General features: G+C 43.2%; 1 protein-coding gene across 4 annotated transcripts in view; it reads left to right on the top strand.

Annotated features, from left to right (window-relative positions):
• Window positions 1–13,758, top strand: part of LOC139348509 (disabled homolog 2-interacting protein-like) — a 145,878-nt gene that overhangs the window by 35,557 nt on the left and 96,563 nt on the right. Inside the window, exon 1 of one of the 4 annotated variants that reach the window (XM_070988693.1) lies at window positions 1,932–1,985. The exons of the other annotated variants lie outside the window; for them this stretch is intronic. The gene's annotated coding sequence lies outside the window, so the exon portion shown is untranslated. Of the gene's footprint in view, window positions 1–1,931; window positions 1,986–13,758 lie in introns of those variants that run through there. 4 annotated transcript variants of the gene reach the window in all.

Genomic DNA, 13,758 nt, shown 5'->3' with positions numbered 1-13,758 from the left:
TAGTGAAATGATGACAAATATGGCATCGATTCCCATGTCCATCTCAAGATGAAGTGTAATAACGCTGGTCATCCCTTTGCTTTTCATCCAGCAGCATCAGGTGAAAGTTTCAGCTTGTTTGGTTCATTTTAATGTCAGTACTTTAATTTATGACCCAAACCTGCAAAAACTAATGACATTCCCATCAGCTGCAGCTGTACTCTGTGCTTAGCGCTAATTAGCATGCAGCACTACTGTACCTGATAAACATTAGCATGTTAGCATTGTCACTGTGAGCATTTCAGTTTTAGATAGGACGTAGAGAGTCATTAGTGTGGCTGTAAACTCTTTGTCTTTACGCTGTCGTTAACGCGTGGCCTCAGGTGACTCCAGCGACTCTAACAGGAGCACATCAGGTGGTGCCCAACAGAGGCTAAATACCTGGGACTCCCCACCAGTCAGCTAGAACTGAAGAAGCCCCTTGTATGAAAGCGATTTCAGTCCAGGCCAGTTGCCCTAGATTCAACCCTCCTTGAATAATGATGACTGACAATCTGCATAGAAACCCTTTGTCGTGTTATAATATCATCTTCACTGATGACAAAACATTACACATTACAGTGATAGTAAAAACTTTGTAGTGATAAATAATAGCCGACTTTATTTGAATATCCGTTGAGCAGTTTATTCCAAGGAAAGACCATCACATGATATTATTACTCAGGCCTAGAGCCTTCGTATGACTGGGACTAGATGTGGTGAGAAGACGAGGAGAGGGAAAAGTTGAAGTTGCCAGAAGTAAACTGGTGTGAATAGCAGGAGGAGGGGGGGAGCTGCTGTCACTTCTGTGGACAAATGCCTCGCTTGACAAATGTGTGGCCAAGGACAGCAGCTGAAACACGAGAGTACTGTTCTTTGGCAGGAAGGAGGGAGGGACGTGGGAAGAGACGAGGAAGCGTCACATTACCTCTGTAGTTTTGGCATAGTTGTGTGTGGTGACTTGAGTCTTTCGCTTCAGCAACATTTGGAAACTTGCCTGGATTGATTTAGCAAATCAGCTAGTTTATCTCCTTGAGGAAGGAAAAGCAAGTGGGACTTTTGAAAGTCTTACTATTTATAGGCATACGGTACATCAGCTACTTTCTGGCATTTACTGTAAGTAACTGATGAACTGTGTTTGCAAATTTTTAATTGAATGTTAAATATGTAAATATTAGCAGGTAGTTTCACAAGATGAAAACAGCGCTCATCATCTCCAGCGCTGCTGCACAATGTAAGAACGCAGCAAACTTCAGCTAATGCTTTAAAGCTGGAGTGTGGTAGTGAGGCCCGGCCTGGCCCCGCGGTTTTGGTCAACCGCAACAAGGCTTCCCATTGGTTGGACGAGAGGTAGGAATTCGGCTCTCCGAGGTCTAGACTCCGCCTCCTTCTCCTCCTCCTGCCCCGGGCGCTGAGGCACGACGGCTTTCCCTGTGCCGGAGCGTGCACGCACACACACACATACACATGCATACATGTAGGCAGCCTCACTCTGTCTCTCATTCTCTTTCTGTATGAAGGGGGCTGTGGAGCAGGGAGTTACACACATTTGAAGACACAGAGCAAGGAAGTGAGAGAAAGCAACAAAAGACAAAGGGAGTACTCTCCTGCCCTCTGTTTGTGTGTGTGGGTGAGCTTTTTTCCCTCTCGCTATGTGAGCCTGAGAAGGGGGAGGACCTGAACCCGGCTAAGAGTCAATATCCCTGCAGGAGTCCACAGGACCATACACTCACACCCTCTCACACACACACACACACACACACACACACACCACTCGCATACTTGCTCAGTCCACTGCAGCTACTGCAGCCTGAATGAGTGCAGAAGGAGAAACAGAGCAAGGAAGCAGGAGTGCGAGAGAGGGGAGGAGAAATCTCTGGAGTTACTACTTGTTGCTCTCGGTTTTCTGTGTGGATTGAGGATGATTTTCCTTCTGCTTTCCCTGCGGCAGCGGGACCTTGTCTGAGGTGAGCGCGAGCATTCCTCGCTTTTTTTTTTTTCCTTTTGTGTCCTTTCACCGGCCAGTAATTCTGTGAGAGGTTACACATTTTGGGAGCTTTTCTGTGGGTTGCTCTCTTGGTGGAATGGCGGAGGGGGGTTGAGAGGGAGGAGGTGTGGAGGTAAGCTTTTCACGTGCCAGGGGAGCAACATTATCACGCTGATCTGTCAGGGAAAGAAGCAAAGTAGGGGTGGAAAGAAGCATCTTTAATGGAAGAAACGACTAAGGATTGGCTGAAGAAGTGTCAGGCTCAAAGACACAAAGGGCTGTAACATGTGATTCAGAGCTCTGCTTCTGCAAGTGGAACAGCAGCAGATGAGAGAGGAAAGCTCAGTCTGGCACTCAGTCACACTCTTTTCTGATTAACGCCTCCCTTTCTTTGGCGTCTGTGTGTGCAGGTCGGGGCTGCTTTGCTGACAGGACCACGCACCATATATGTGACATTTATTCCTAATCTATTCAGTGTGTGTGTTTGTGTGTGTGTGTGCTGGAGGAGTCATCCCGTTCCAAAACACTGTGGCAAAGGCACAAGGCAGTGTTTAACTACTTTAGGAGTGTGTAGCCTTCATTTATCAGCTCCTGCATGATTACAGTGTCTTCTCTGACTCTACCACAGATAGTGCAGTAACTCACTGGAGTGTGCAGCCTCATCATCATTCCTCCACCAACATGTGTTTACATGCTGCAGTCTGTAACCCGCACAGAGAGGCACTAAGCATCAACAATTTAGAAAGTTGCTCCGCTCGAGTTTGGCCATCAATAATTGTTGTCATATTAAATATTTATATTATTCAGGATTTTTTGACCTTTTTGGTTAAAGATCTGCTGAAGTGACCTTGTGTGGGAAGCCTTTTAAAATATTTCCAACTCAGTGCACAGAGTTTTTAGATTTTTTTTTTCGGGAGTAGTGCAGTGTGTCCGGGCGTGGGGCGGGCATTGTTGTCCTATTATTAGAGCAAGCTGGGCCGACCAGCAGCTGTGGGGAAGGAAGTAGGCTCAGAACAGCCGGAGAAGAGGGATTACTGGGAACACTGAGCGGGAATTATGGACTGACTGGAATGGCATTCCTAAGGTGGCAGAGTCACTGGAGGGGAAGATAAGTGAGCCAGAGCACCAGACAAGGATCAGCGTGGATCATAAGAAAAGACACAGAGATGGAGGTCACCAGTTATCTGCACTAATACACTCTGCTGTAATTGCAGATTACAGCTGTTGTACAGCTGGATAACGTGGTTGTTGATTTATGGCGTGGATTTATTCAGGAAGTAATAACTATTATAACGTTTTTTTTTATTTGATTCATCTGTTGGTTGTTTCGCTCAATCGATGAATCTTTCAGTTTTTAAAATATCTGGAAGTTGTGAAAAATACTTGTGAGAACTTCTCAAAGCCAAAGGTGATGGCCTGAAGTTGCTTATGTTTGTTCAGGGAACAGTCCAAAACTAAAAAATGTCCAGTTTACAATCACATAAAAGAGAGATAAGCAGCAAATCTTCATAGCTGAGAGGTGGAAACCAGTGGATGTCTTGACTTTTGCTTGATAAATGATTAATTTTGGGATTCGGCAGTTACCTGAAAAGTCTGTCCAACAACTAATCAGCTAATTGCCATCCATCACTCGACAGTGTATTTGCCATGGCTGGCAATTTTAGTTTGAGCAAAGGGTGATAAGTCTAATAGAATCTGTCTTTGAGTCGGCTCACTCACTCTTAGGAGCATCTTTATCTCCGGTGGCCCAGGCAGCGGGGGCTGACCAAGTGTTCTTAGGCAGTGAAAGTGGAAGGAGTCTTTACAGATAGTGATTACTTGGTGATTGACTGCTGTGATAAACTGCTGCCACACCAGCTAAAGAGATAATAGCATCCCAGTATTACTCACATATCTGTGCGATCTGTGCCTCTCCCCCCCTGCTATTCTCTGCTGTGTATTCCAGTGATGTATGCTCGCTCCGTGCCGTTAAATCAAAGTGGCAGCGATGGCTTTTTTTTGCATTTCTTATTTAACATAGTGAATCTTCACACATCTGACTGCTACAGAGTTTTCTGTGTTTAGAGCTGTCGCTTCCTCCACACCTGTCGAATGCAGGCCGTGATGCATTTAACGAACAGTGACCTTTTTGGCAAAAAAACAATCGACAGAGCTGTTGAGAAACCGTTGCCTCAACAACAACAAAAAAAAAAAAGAGCAGCACCATTGAGAAACAATTCCAGATAAACATCTCGTCTTGAACGTACTTGTTTAGATATTTTTTAAAGATTGTGAAATCAGAGCTCATAAAGTGACGACAGAGTGTGATCTGATTAGGAGTTTACCTTTTACTAAATCTAGATTAGCAACCGCCTAAGTACTCGACTTAAAACTGTTGTTTTGTAGTATATACAGCAAAGTTTGTTCCACCACATTGCAAAAGTGGTGAAGAGAAAAGCACTTGGGACCCTTCTGATTTTCAGACTGGCCCACTCAGTAATGATATTTAACTGTGTGTGTGGTGACATAGTTCTCTGTATTTAAGTCTTTGAGTTTACATACTGTCCATAGAGCCTCCTCCTCACAAACACCTTCCTGTGGCTTACAGATTTTTAGTAGCACAGGACCTGCCCTCATTTCCCCCACTCCCTTTCCAGCCCCCACCCCCCCATCCCCACCCCACCCACCCACCCACCCACCCCAGCTCTCTGAAGAGCAGCTATGTAATTAGTTAGAGACATAAATCACAGACAACAGACGAGATTTTGATACATGTTTGACAGCAATGTACAGGGGTGGTTTCACTGTGTGTGTGTGTGTGTGTGTGTGTGTGTGTGTGTGTGTGTGTGTGTGTGTGTGTGTGTGTGTGTGTGTGTGTGTGTGTGTGTGTGTGGATTTTCGGTTTGGGGAGTCGAAGTGGGTAGAGAGTGTTTGTCGGCAAACCCTGTAATTATGTACATGTGCTTTGCAGGTTACATTCTGTGCATCTGATCACACGCTCCGTGTGTGATCGTGTGTGAGATAAATGATCTGTTCGTGTCTCAATGTCTTTTAGATTGCATGTTTGGGCATGCGGCTGCAGCTGCAGCTTTTGTGTCTGCGCTGGCACTTATTCCTCATGAAAATCAGCATCAATTAGCCATTTCGGTGTTTTCTGTCCTGTCAGCCGCTAATGGAGACCGTGCATAATTATTTATTACGTCTTTGTTGGAGCAGCGAAGTGCTTAACGTCTGGATGTAGGGCCAAAAAAACAAGGCTTTTTGTGGATGTCATTTTCTTGTTTTGCTTCCCCAAAACACTCCTTAACAAATAAACTACTCCCACTGCTCATTACTGAGAGAACATACACTCACACATAGAGATGCACAGCTGACTCTTAGTTACAGGCAGGAAGTTCAATTACGACAAACAGTATGTAAAGTCGTTATTGCGTTTAATGACACATTTGAATAAATAACATTTTATGCGAAGGAGTGGGGCTTGTAATCACCTTCATACATCACTGAATCCATCTGCATGTTTGTCCGTGATGAAAACATCCTAAAATGCCCTGATTTGTGTGAGATCTGCTGTGCACATTTGCACTCCCAAGGGGAAGACAGTCTATTAATTTCCGATGTTGGCCCTGGTTCCATCATTGCGCCAAAATGGATCCTTTCACAAGTGTACCTCTTGACCTTTGTGTTGTAAACACTCTGTATTGCAGTGCATGTATCATCTCTGTGTGTACACGGAGTGGAGGCTTCAAGGCTGTTGCGCACTTCTCATAATAAGATAATGGCATAATAATATGTTGATATATCGGCTCTCATTATTAACCCAGCTGGGGTCCATATGTAGTTGTTAATAATTGAATTTTGTGGCCCCTCTCAGCGGATGTGGCCCTCAACAACAGCTTTAACCCCGACTGAGCTTTTTGACATGCGCGCACCCTCCGCTGAAGCTGCCAGATAAACGGATGTATGGGCTCACTGTGGGTCTGGTTGTATTCACGTAGGCTTAGAATTTGACACATTGCAGCGTCAGCATGTATGCCACCACAATGCACGCAGATGCAGTTACAGTAGATGCTTCTACGTTCTCACCACATGTATGGTGATATTGGAGCCCTGCTAGGAAAGTCAGTAAAAATCAGTATCTGCAAACAGATACTAGTCTGCCTGGAGTTTGACGTTTAATGATTGAATCAAAGAATCTTTGTTTGACGTACCTCATCTAGATTAGTTTTATTTAAATGTAGCTCTTCAAGCTGTGAAATAGAGAAATGCTGTCGTAACCCAGCACAATTAGCATGTCAGCTTTCATTAATGTCCCAGGAATTGTTCCATTATTCACTGTCTATTCAGCAGCTCTTGCATTTTCTCTCCGGATGACTTCATCACTACTCTCTGTCTCTGGTTACACTTTATAGTAGGGGTAAAAATCATGTACTTAAGTAACACTTAATACATGACTCAAGACTGAGTGAATTAATGCAGGATGCATCGTGAATTCCTTTCGCTCACCATCAACAAATGGTCAAGTTACTTTGACTTTGTGTTCACAGTTAATTCAAACATCAGCATGTTCGCCGGATTTCAGCTGGATAAAAATGGATTCATCGAACTGTGTTTATCTGTTTCTGTTCATCATGCAAATGTCTGCATCTGATGACCTTTTGATTCCTTCACATCTCTATGAGAACAGGCACTGAGACTGAGCAATTACATGGGTCTGAAAGAAGGTTTTATCTAACTTGAATCCAGCTATTTTGGTCGCATATTCATTAATTAATGAGGTAACTGTGAATTAAGGTCCTTTAACTGGGAGTCTAATAAGTGTGAAGTAATCACATGAAGTTCTAATGACTTTCACGCTGCATTGATTCATGCATGAAATCATTATGAGTGGTGGATTAGTTAAGAATTACTTAAGTGCATGATTTGTACCCTTACTATAAAGTGTCTCTCTTTTAAGTGTTGTCACAAAACATAATGATGGTATGGTGATGAGGTGGAATTTTAATAAAACAATGTGCAAATGAAGTGCTAAGACAATGAGTCACATCCACTTTCACATTATGTGGGCTCTACCTCTCTACCTAGTGCAGTGCTGTTATGATTGAATGGACAATTCTAGGATGTAAATGTCTCACAAGGAGTGAGATTCAGTGAGATTGTGTGCACTGATTTGCATATGTGATGTTAGTGTTCATGTTGTGTGTGTGCCATCTTGCCTTGCTGTGTTGATTCACAAGGAGCTGGACCACCCATCGAGTTTTCAATGAGGCAAGAGATAACAGAGCAAATATATCAAGCCTCTGTCTGCAGGTCTCCGGCAGTCTGCCTGGTTTAGCAGTTTAGCAGCGGTTTAGCTGTCACAGACTTTGGAGTGAGTTTTCAGGGATTTGCTTCAGGTGCTGGTACGTGCGTCTTATTGTGTTTGCCCCCACACCTCTTCCTGTTTTGTTTTTTTCAACTCAAAGTATTACAGAGCGACACAGAAGTGTGTGTTTATATGACCTGTTATGAGTGACTCACAGCATGGTGCAGAACAACACTGCAGCGTGTACACATCCAGATACACATGAGAGCAAACATATATTCATAAAGGAGTCACGTTAAGCAGAAGGAACATGCATGTTTATACTGTATTCTGTATAATAAGACACTCACACAACCATTTAAAGTATAATTGTGGTTTATTAGAACTTGGATCTTATTTTTGTAGACCATTTCTGTCAGTTATGGCAAATGTGTGCTCACCACGTTGTTTTGATCTGGGAACATATCGTAGCAAAGTCTGACAGGGCAAGAAACACGAGCCAGACGGTTGTAAACAAGCCACCGGTTTAGCCAGGTTATATAAATCACTTTATTGGAAAGTGAAACAGAAGGCGAGTGCACTTGGAACCTCTCATTTTACAGAAAACGTTGTGTGCTAACAGCTACGTAAGGTTAGTCCAAGTTGAGTCAGGAAGACGTTCTGTAAACCGTCTGGCTGTTTACAGTTTGTGTGATAATTTTACCGTTTGTCCGTCCGTTGCTTTGTGCGACTTCCTTTTAGAGATGTTGTCAGCATCCACAATCTCTGTAGTGAGTTTGATGAGTTAAGTGTAGAGGTGGGCAATACAGCCAAAATCTCGCATCACGGTGTATGTCATTTTACATTATGGTGATATATCATGATACAGTAATTGGTCTGTAAATTCAATGAAGGAATGGTTTAACATTACCGCCCTCGTAGAAAGAACAACCCGCCGTCCTGGGTTGGTTGGGATGCCTCCTGCTCTGTACTCACACTTTCATTCTCATCCGTGTTTCCTTGTCACTCCTCTGTTTTCGGCAGTTGGCAAAGCAGCTCAGAGGTGCCGCCGCCTGTCACTCTCTCATCACGTGCAAATGCGATAGACAGTCCTGCTGCCTCAGTCACATTACCTTGTGAGGCACCTGGTTTCGCGCAATCACGAAATAATTGCGCGATCATGAGATCACGCGGGAATCCAGCCCTGATCTCAGACATAGACACATTTTAACCGTCGCACAGTCGTCACTCTTCAGTTGTAAACTTACGATATTCTGTGAGGAAATGTCCCACAGCGATTCCAATGATGACTGATGTCTTGGTCTTTCATATTTTCCTCCTCCTCCGTTCCAAATCAGCCTTGACGTCGATGCACAAACAAACAGCCTTTCATCACAGAGTTCAGACAGACTGGTAACCAGTAAAATGTGTGGAGACAAAAGCCCGTCACTGAACCGGCGCCGTGACTGTCGAAATAAAATGAAAGTGGAGTGCAGAAAGGAGCACCCTGCACTCGTCCTTCTGCTACTCGCTCTGAGAAAACTCAGGTCGACCGCTGAAACTCCCAGCGTGGACGATATATTTACACTTGGCTTGACAGAGTTGTTCGGCTGCAGCTTCAGCTCTACTGCTGCCTAACTGCACCTTTGACTGTTTTGTAATTTATGAGGCGTCACAGATGAAAAGCTCCTTGAACTTGAGATTAAAGTCTTGCTAACTTGTCTCATGTCACTGAGCTCTCAGAGACGCCACGAAACAACTATCCAACTTATAAATATTCATCCGAGGCTGTTGGGGCAGCGAGGGTTCATCTGCACGGATCTGAGGCCTGCAGCGTTTTCACAGCAGCAAAACAATAAATTGTTAAAGGAAGAAAAAAGTGTTGCACTCCAATCTATATTCTACATACAGACTTTTATATAAAGTTGGGGAGATGAATCCTAACTCAGAGCGTCGGTACAGTGAACAGAACACAGACGCTGCTTCCCCGGAGGCTGATTAACAGGCAGACTGAACACATAACGGACAGTTTAATTTGATTACGTTTATTTCCGTGACATTGTCCTAAATTATTTTACCTGTCGTCCATGACAACAAGGATGCTTTTTTTTCTATATACACGTGACTCTCGTGTTGTCTTGTTAGCAGCAGGATTGTGTAAGATACTGTGTGTTCATGACACTTTCTGAACACACCATTAGTGTTGGAATATCATGAAGTACTGGATAATATTCAAGTTCTCTGTTTATGAGCTCTCAGTTTATCACACACGTACGCGCATACACACACACACACTGTGGGAGTGAAAAAAATAATGTTAATGATGTAAGAAGGTGGCCAAACATGCTGAGACAAAACAGGAAAGAGGGGGAAATGAACTCCACTCCCAAAGGTTCCTCCTTCCCTCCAACTGACCTCACTTCCTGTCACATAACTCCCCACTTCAGCCAGTCACACACACACTCATCCTGTCTGTACTATGACACATCACTGACCACAAAGCAAAGCTGCGGCTATAATGAACCTGATTTTAAGTGTAGCATTTAGCCACAGTTGAGTTGCCTGTAACTGTCTTTGTGGAACCAACTGCACTGTCCCAGATAGCTGTGCTCCTCCTGTGTCCTGCCCTCGATCTCTCTGAATAACCGCACACACACAGCAGCACTGCACGCACGCACGCACATGCAGACAGAGGCTGTACCTTTTGTCATTGTGGCTGTACCACTTTGAGTTCCTGAGTGAAGTGCACGAAGTTCAAACACAGAAGTCCTAATCTGCTTCTGTTTCCTCTCTCTAAGAACTGGCATTTCATCTGCGGAAGGACACAGACATGCACACAAACACACCCACAATGTGTCTGTGCACGCGTGTTGCAGAGAGACAGTGAGATCGCTGGTTATAGCTCGAAGGTGGATTCCCACGCTAGAGAAAGCGTTCTGACCAAAGGGATGACTGCACTGCAGGCCACCGTCAGTCTCAGACAGGACTCACTCTAAGTGCCTGTTTTGACGTTTATCCTTGCTTTGTGTTTGAGTATGTCTGGGTGTGTAGACTTGTTTGCAGATTCCCATTGGCTGAGATAGCTGGGGCGTGCCATGCAGAGAGCAACTGAAATCAGAAAGCTTGTTGCCAACTCTGTGTCGACATAACAGGTGTAGCTCACCTCGATCTGTTGTTAAAACTGAGAAGTTTTCCCAAACTAAAATAAACCCCTCTTTGTCTTGCAGTTCACTTGTTCCTCTTAGAAATTTGCCTTTCACACTGATGCAAAACAAGCACCAAAAATAGAGTGGGACCAACTTTTATGGTTCAAGGAATTAATTAACTCTTGGTAGCCAAAGGGGATCACAAAGTCTACACTTCCTGCTTCTACTTCACAGTAAAATCCTTCCTGCATTTCAGGGAATTTAATCCATTCGCCTAACGAAACGATTTTGGTGTTTTTATTGGTGTATGAATCTAGTTGTGACAATGTATAAATTAGTGCCACCATGAGACATGTGAAACTAAAAATAAGTACAAAACAAAAAGAAACAAATGAACAGTTGACTTGGCTTAACTGAACAAACCTCAGCTCATAGTAACAACATAATAACCAAAAAGCAACTGCTTAAATAGCCCCTTCAATCAGCAGGAGCCAATCTGGGCTGTACCGTACACGATGCAGGTGACTACAGTACCTGTTCTCACAACAGAGAAGTGATTAAGTTCTTCATTCTCACTGACGTCCAAGTAGAACCGCTTCACATCGTTTAATATATACCACACAATTGCAAGCATACATACACTGATCACAGTCAAGATAAATGACACATGCTTAACCTAATTTACCCATCCACCCACCCCCACACTTGGTCTATCCCAGTGACATCACTGATGATGTCACCCAGTGTATAAATACAGGAAGTGTTTGGGCACCGCCCTCCTACTGCCCCTGGAACACATGGTGGACATGGTAAGTAGCAAAGATTAAGTTGTGGAACACAGAACTGAACTAATAAGCACAACCACGCTTAAAAGTACTTTGTTACTGTGTTTTACTGTCACCAGAAATTATTTGTTTGTTTGTTTGTTTGTTGACTGTAGCTAAACACAAACAATCCCAGGCTAGCAAAGTACAGATCAATGATGGAACTATGGCGAAACAAACAATTAACAAGCATAGTTAAATTTATATTATATTTACTTTACCATGTGTGGCAGATTATCAACCGTTTATGTAGGAACAAGACTAAGTCTACGGCCATGCTAGCAGTGCTGAGAGCTACATGCTAAAATCAGCATGCTAGCATTCTCACACTGAATGCTAACATGCTGATAAACCAGTATAACATTTATCATGTTCACTAGCTTAATTTAGCATGTTAACATTTGCAAAGTAGCACAAAACACAAACCACAGCAGAGGCTGAATGGAAAACTCCCACTGATTTAATCTGCTGATTTATCATTGTGATCTTAATTAGCCTCATTAATCTAAATGCTTTTCTGCACATAAGACAGGTAAGCTGCTGCACACAGATCCCACGTTTATAGCTAAACTACTGGGAACAAAGTAGCTGTGCTCAGGGTGAGTCCCTCTCCATCAAAACTGTTTGTAAATTTTTTTATTTTTAGCAATAGTTCAGATGTTTCTACTATTAATTAGCTTTGGAGCATAATAGTGGCAAACTTTTCTCCTCAGATTCACAGTAAATAGACAAATCAAAGGCGTTTTTGCTTGTCTTTAGCGGTTTGAATTTTCACCAATGCAATGGAGGTGAATGGAATTTAGTTTGTGGTGCTGTATTAAAAAGATATTTAGAAAACTCTTCTTGAATTAAGCAACTTCTTTCCAGAAACAGTGCCACTGTTACACTGTCTACTGAAGAAATAGTCCCTGTGAAAACCACCCCATCCATACCCAACCTCATTGGTCTCCTCCACCTCACAAATCCTATTTTAATTAGTTGCCATCTTCATCAATATGACACAACGCGAGAGTATGTTTGCCTTCGCTTCAAGCACCCTCTCTATAAGGTCCGGCCTCTGTGTTTGCTCATTTGTGCATTCATGCATAGTAATCTTTGCAGTACATTGACTCACATTCGGCACAACAATTAGAGGGATGGAAGTGGGTACTTGTATGCCAGAGTGTGTACATGCAGGTGAGGGCTCAATTTGCAGTCAGTGCACTGTGCATATCAAAGGTCAGTGGTTGATGGATAGAGAAGTTTTACAGTAGCATTAATTTCCAAGCCTGCATTGCTGCCAAGTCCCTGGTCGCCCCCCCTTATCCTCACTCGGTTGGCCACTTAAATTTCACATGGCCATTTAACAAATTATGCCTATTGTTCATATGACAATGGAGTCTCTGTGGCTGAATGGGAAGCGGCGACCCTTACGTGGGCTGTGACTGAATTCCATAAATTCCAACATAAAGAACACAAAGTATTTCTAAATATAACAGGACACAAGATCAGACATTATGAGATAAGTAGGCATTTAAGTAATCCACTCCATTCAGAGCCACGTCAGCGTATCGCCACCGACGTGCTGCGTATTGTCCTGTGTTTCCTTTGTTATGCTAGAGTTGTGTAGTTTGCAAGTGTGAATGGGAGTGAGCAAAGAAAAGAAAGTAAGCAATTAAGGGGAAGAATGAGAAATGGTGATTTTCCTTACATGTACAAAGAGAAGAGACTGTTATAAAAAGCAGCAATAAAAAGCTTAGGAATGAACTAAGAGGAGGATAAGTGAAGCACTGCAGTCCCACTTCAGTAATGACATGTTTCCTTACCTATAAAACCAGCTTCCTGGCTCTTTCTGGCCTCTAATTTTTTTTTCTGCATCTTTTACAGCCTGTCCTGTCAGAGCAACGACTATTACAGATTTACCTTACCGTACAATTACCTTACAAGAAAGAATTTGGATTGATTATCGGTGCAGTATGTCAGCACCTTGTGTAAACTCTAATGCTTTGCTTGCAGTAAACTGTCAGGAAGCAGGTTTAGTCAAAAAAACAAACAAACAAAAAAAAAACATATTGACAAAACTGGGACACTGAGAAATCCAAAGCTGACAGTGGCACCAAGTTTTCAGTACATCTTGTTCAAAAGACAATCCAAATTACGGTACCTCACAGAATAACAGATGTCAGTTTTGTTCTGTTTTGCAGCCAAAAAACATCCTCAGCCTGGTGACAAGAGACTGTTCAGGGGATATGGCATATTGGAAAGTTTCTAAAAAGCCTCCTAACACAGAACAACACTCTGCTTTTATTCTTCCCTCCCTCTCCCAAAGCGTGTTGTTTGACCTGGGATTTAAAGGAGAGTTGCCATGTAGATTAAATAAGAACGGGATTACTAAAAGGAGATGGACAGTGAAAACCTGTGGAGAGCTTACACTGCATGCGTGTGTGTGTGTGTGTGCGTGCGCGTATGAGCACGTGCAAAGCCTCATGCCCCCCCAGTGGGATCAATGAAGTCTCAATCTATCTAAGGCGAGCTGAGTGT

The sequence above is a fragment of the Chaetodon trifascialis genome, chromosome 20 (genome assembly GCF_039877785.1).
Source record: "Chaetodon trifascialis isolate fChaTrf1 chromosome 20, fChaTrf1.hap1, whole genome shotgun sequence".
NCBI classification, from domain to species: Eukaryota; Metazoa; Chordata; class Actinopteri; order Chaetodontiformes; family Chaetodontidae; genus Chaetodon; species Chaetodon trifascialis.
The sequence above is the reverse complement of the archived record's forward strand: the minus strand, read 5'-3'. Positions and strand labels throughout refer to the sequence as shown.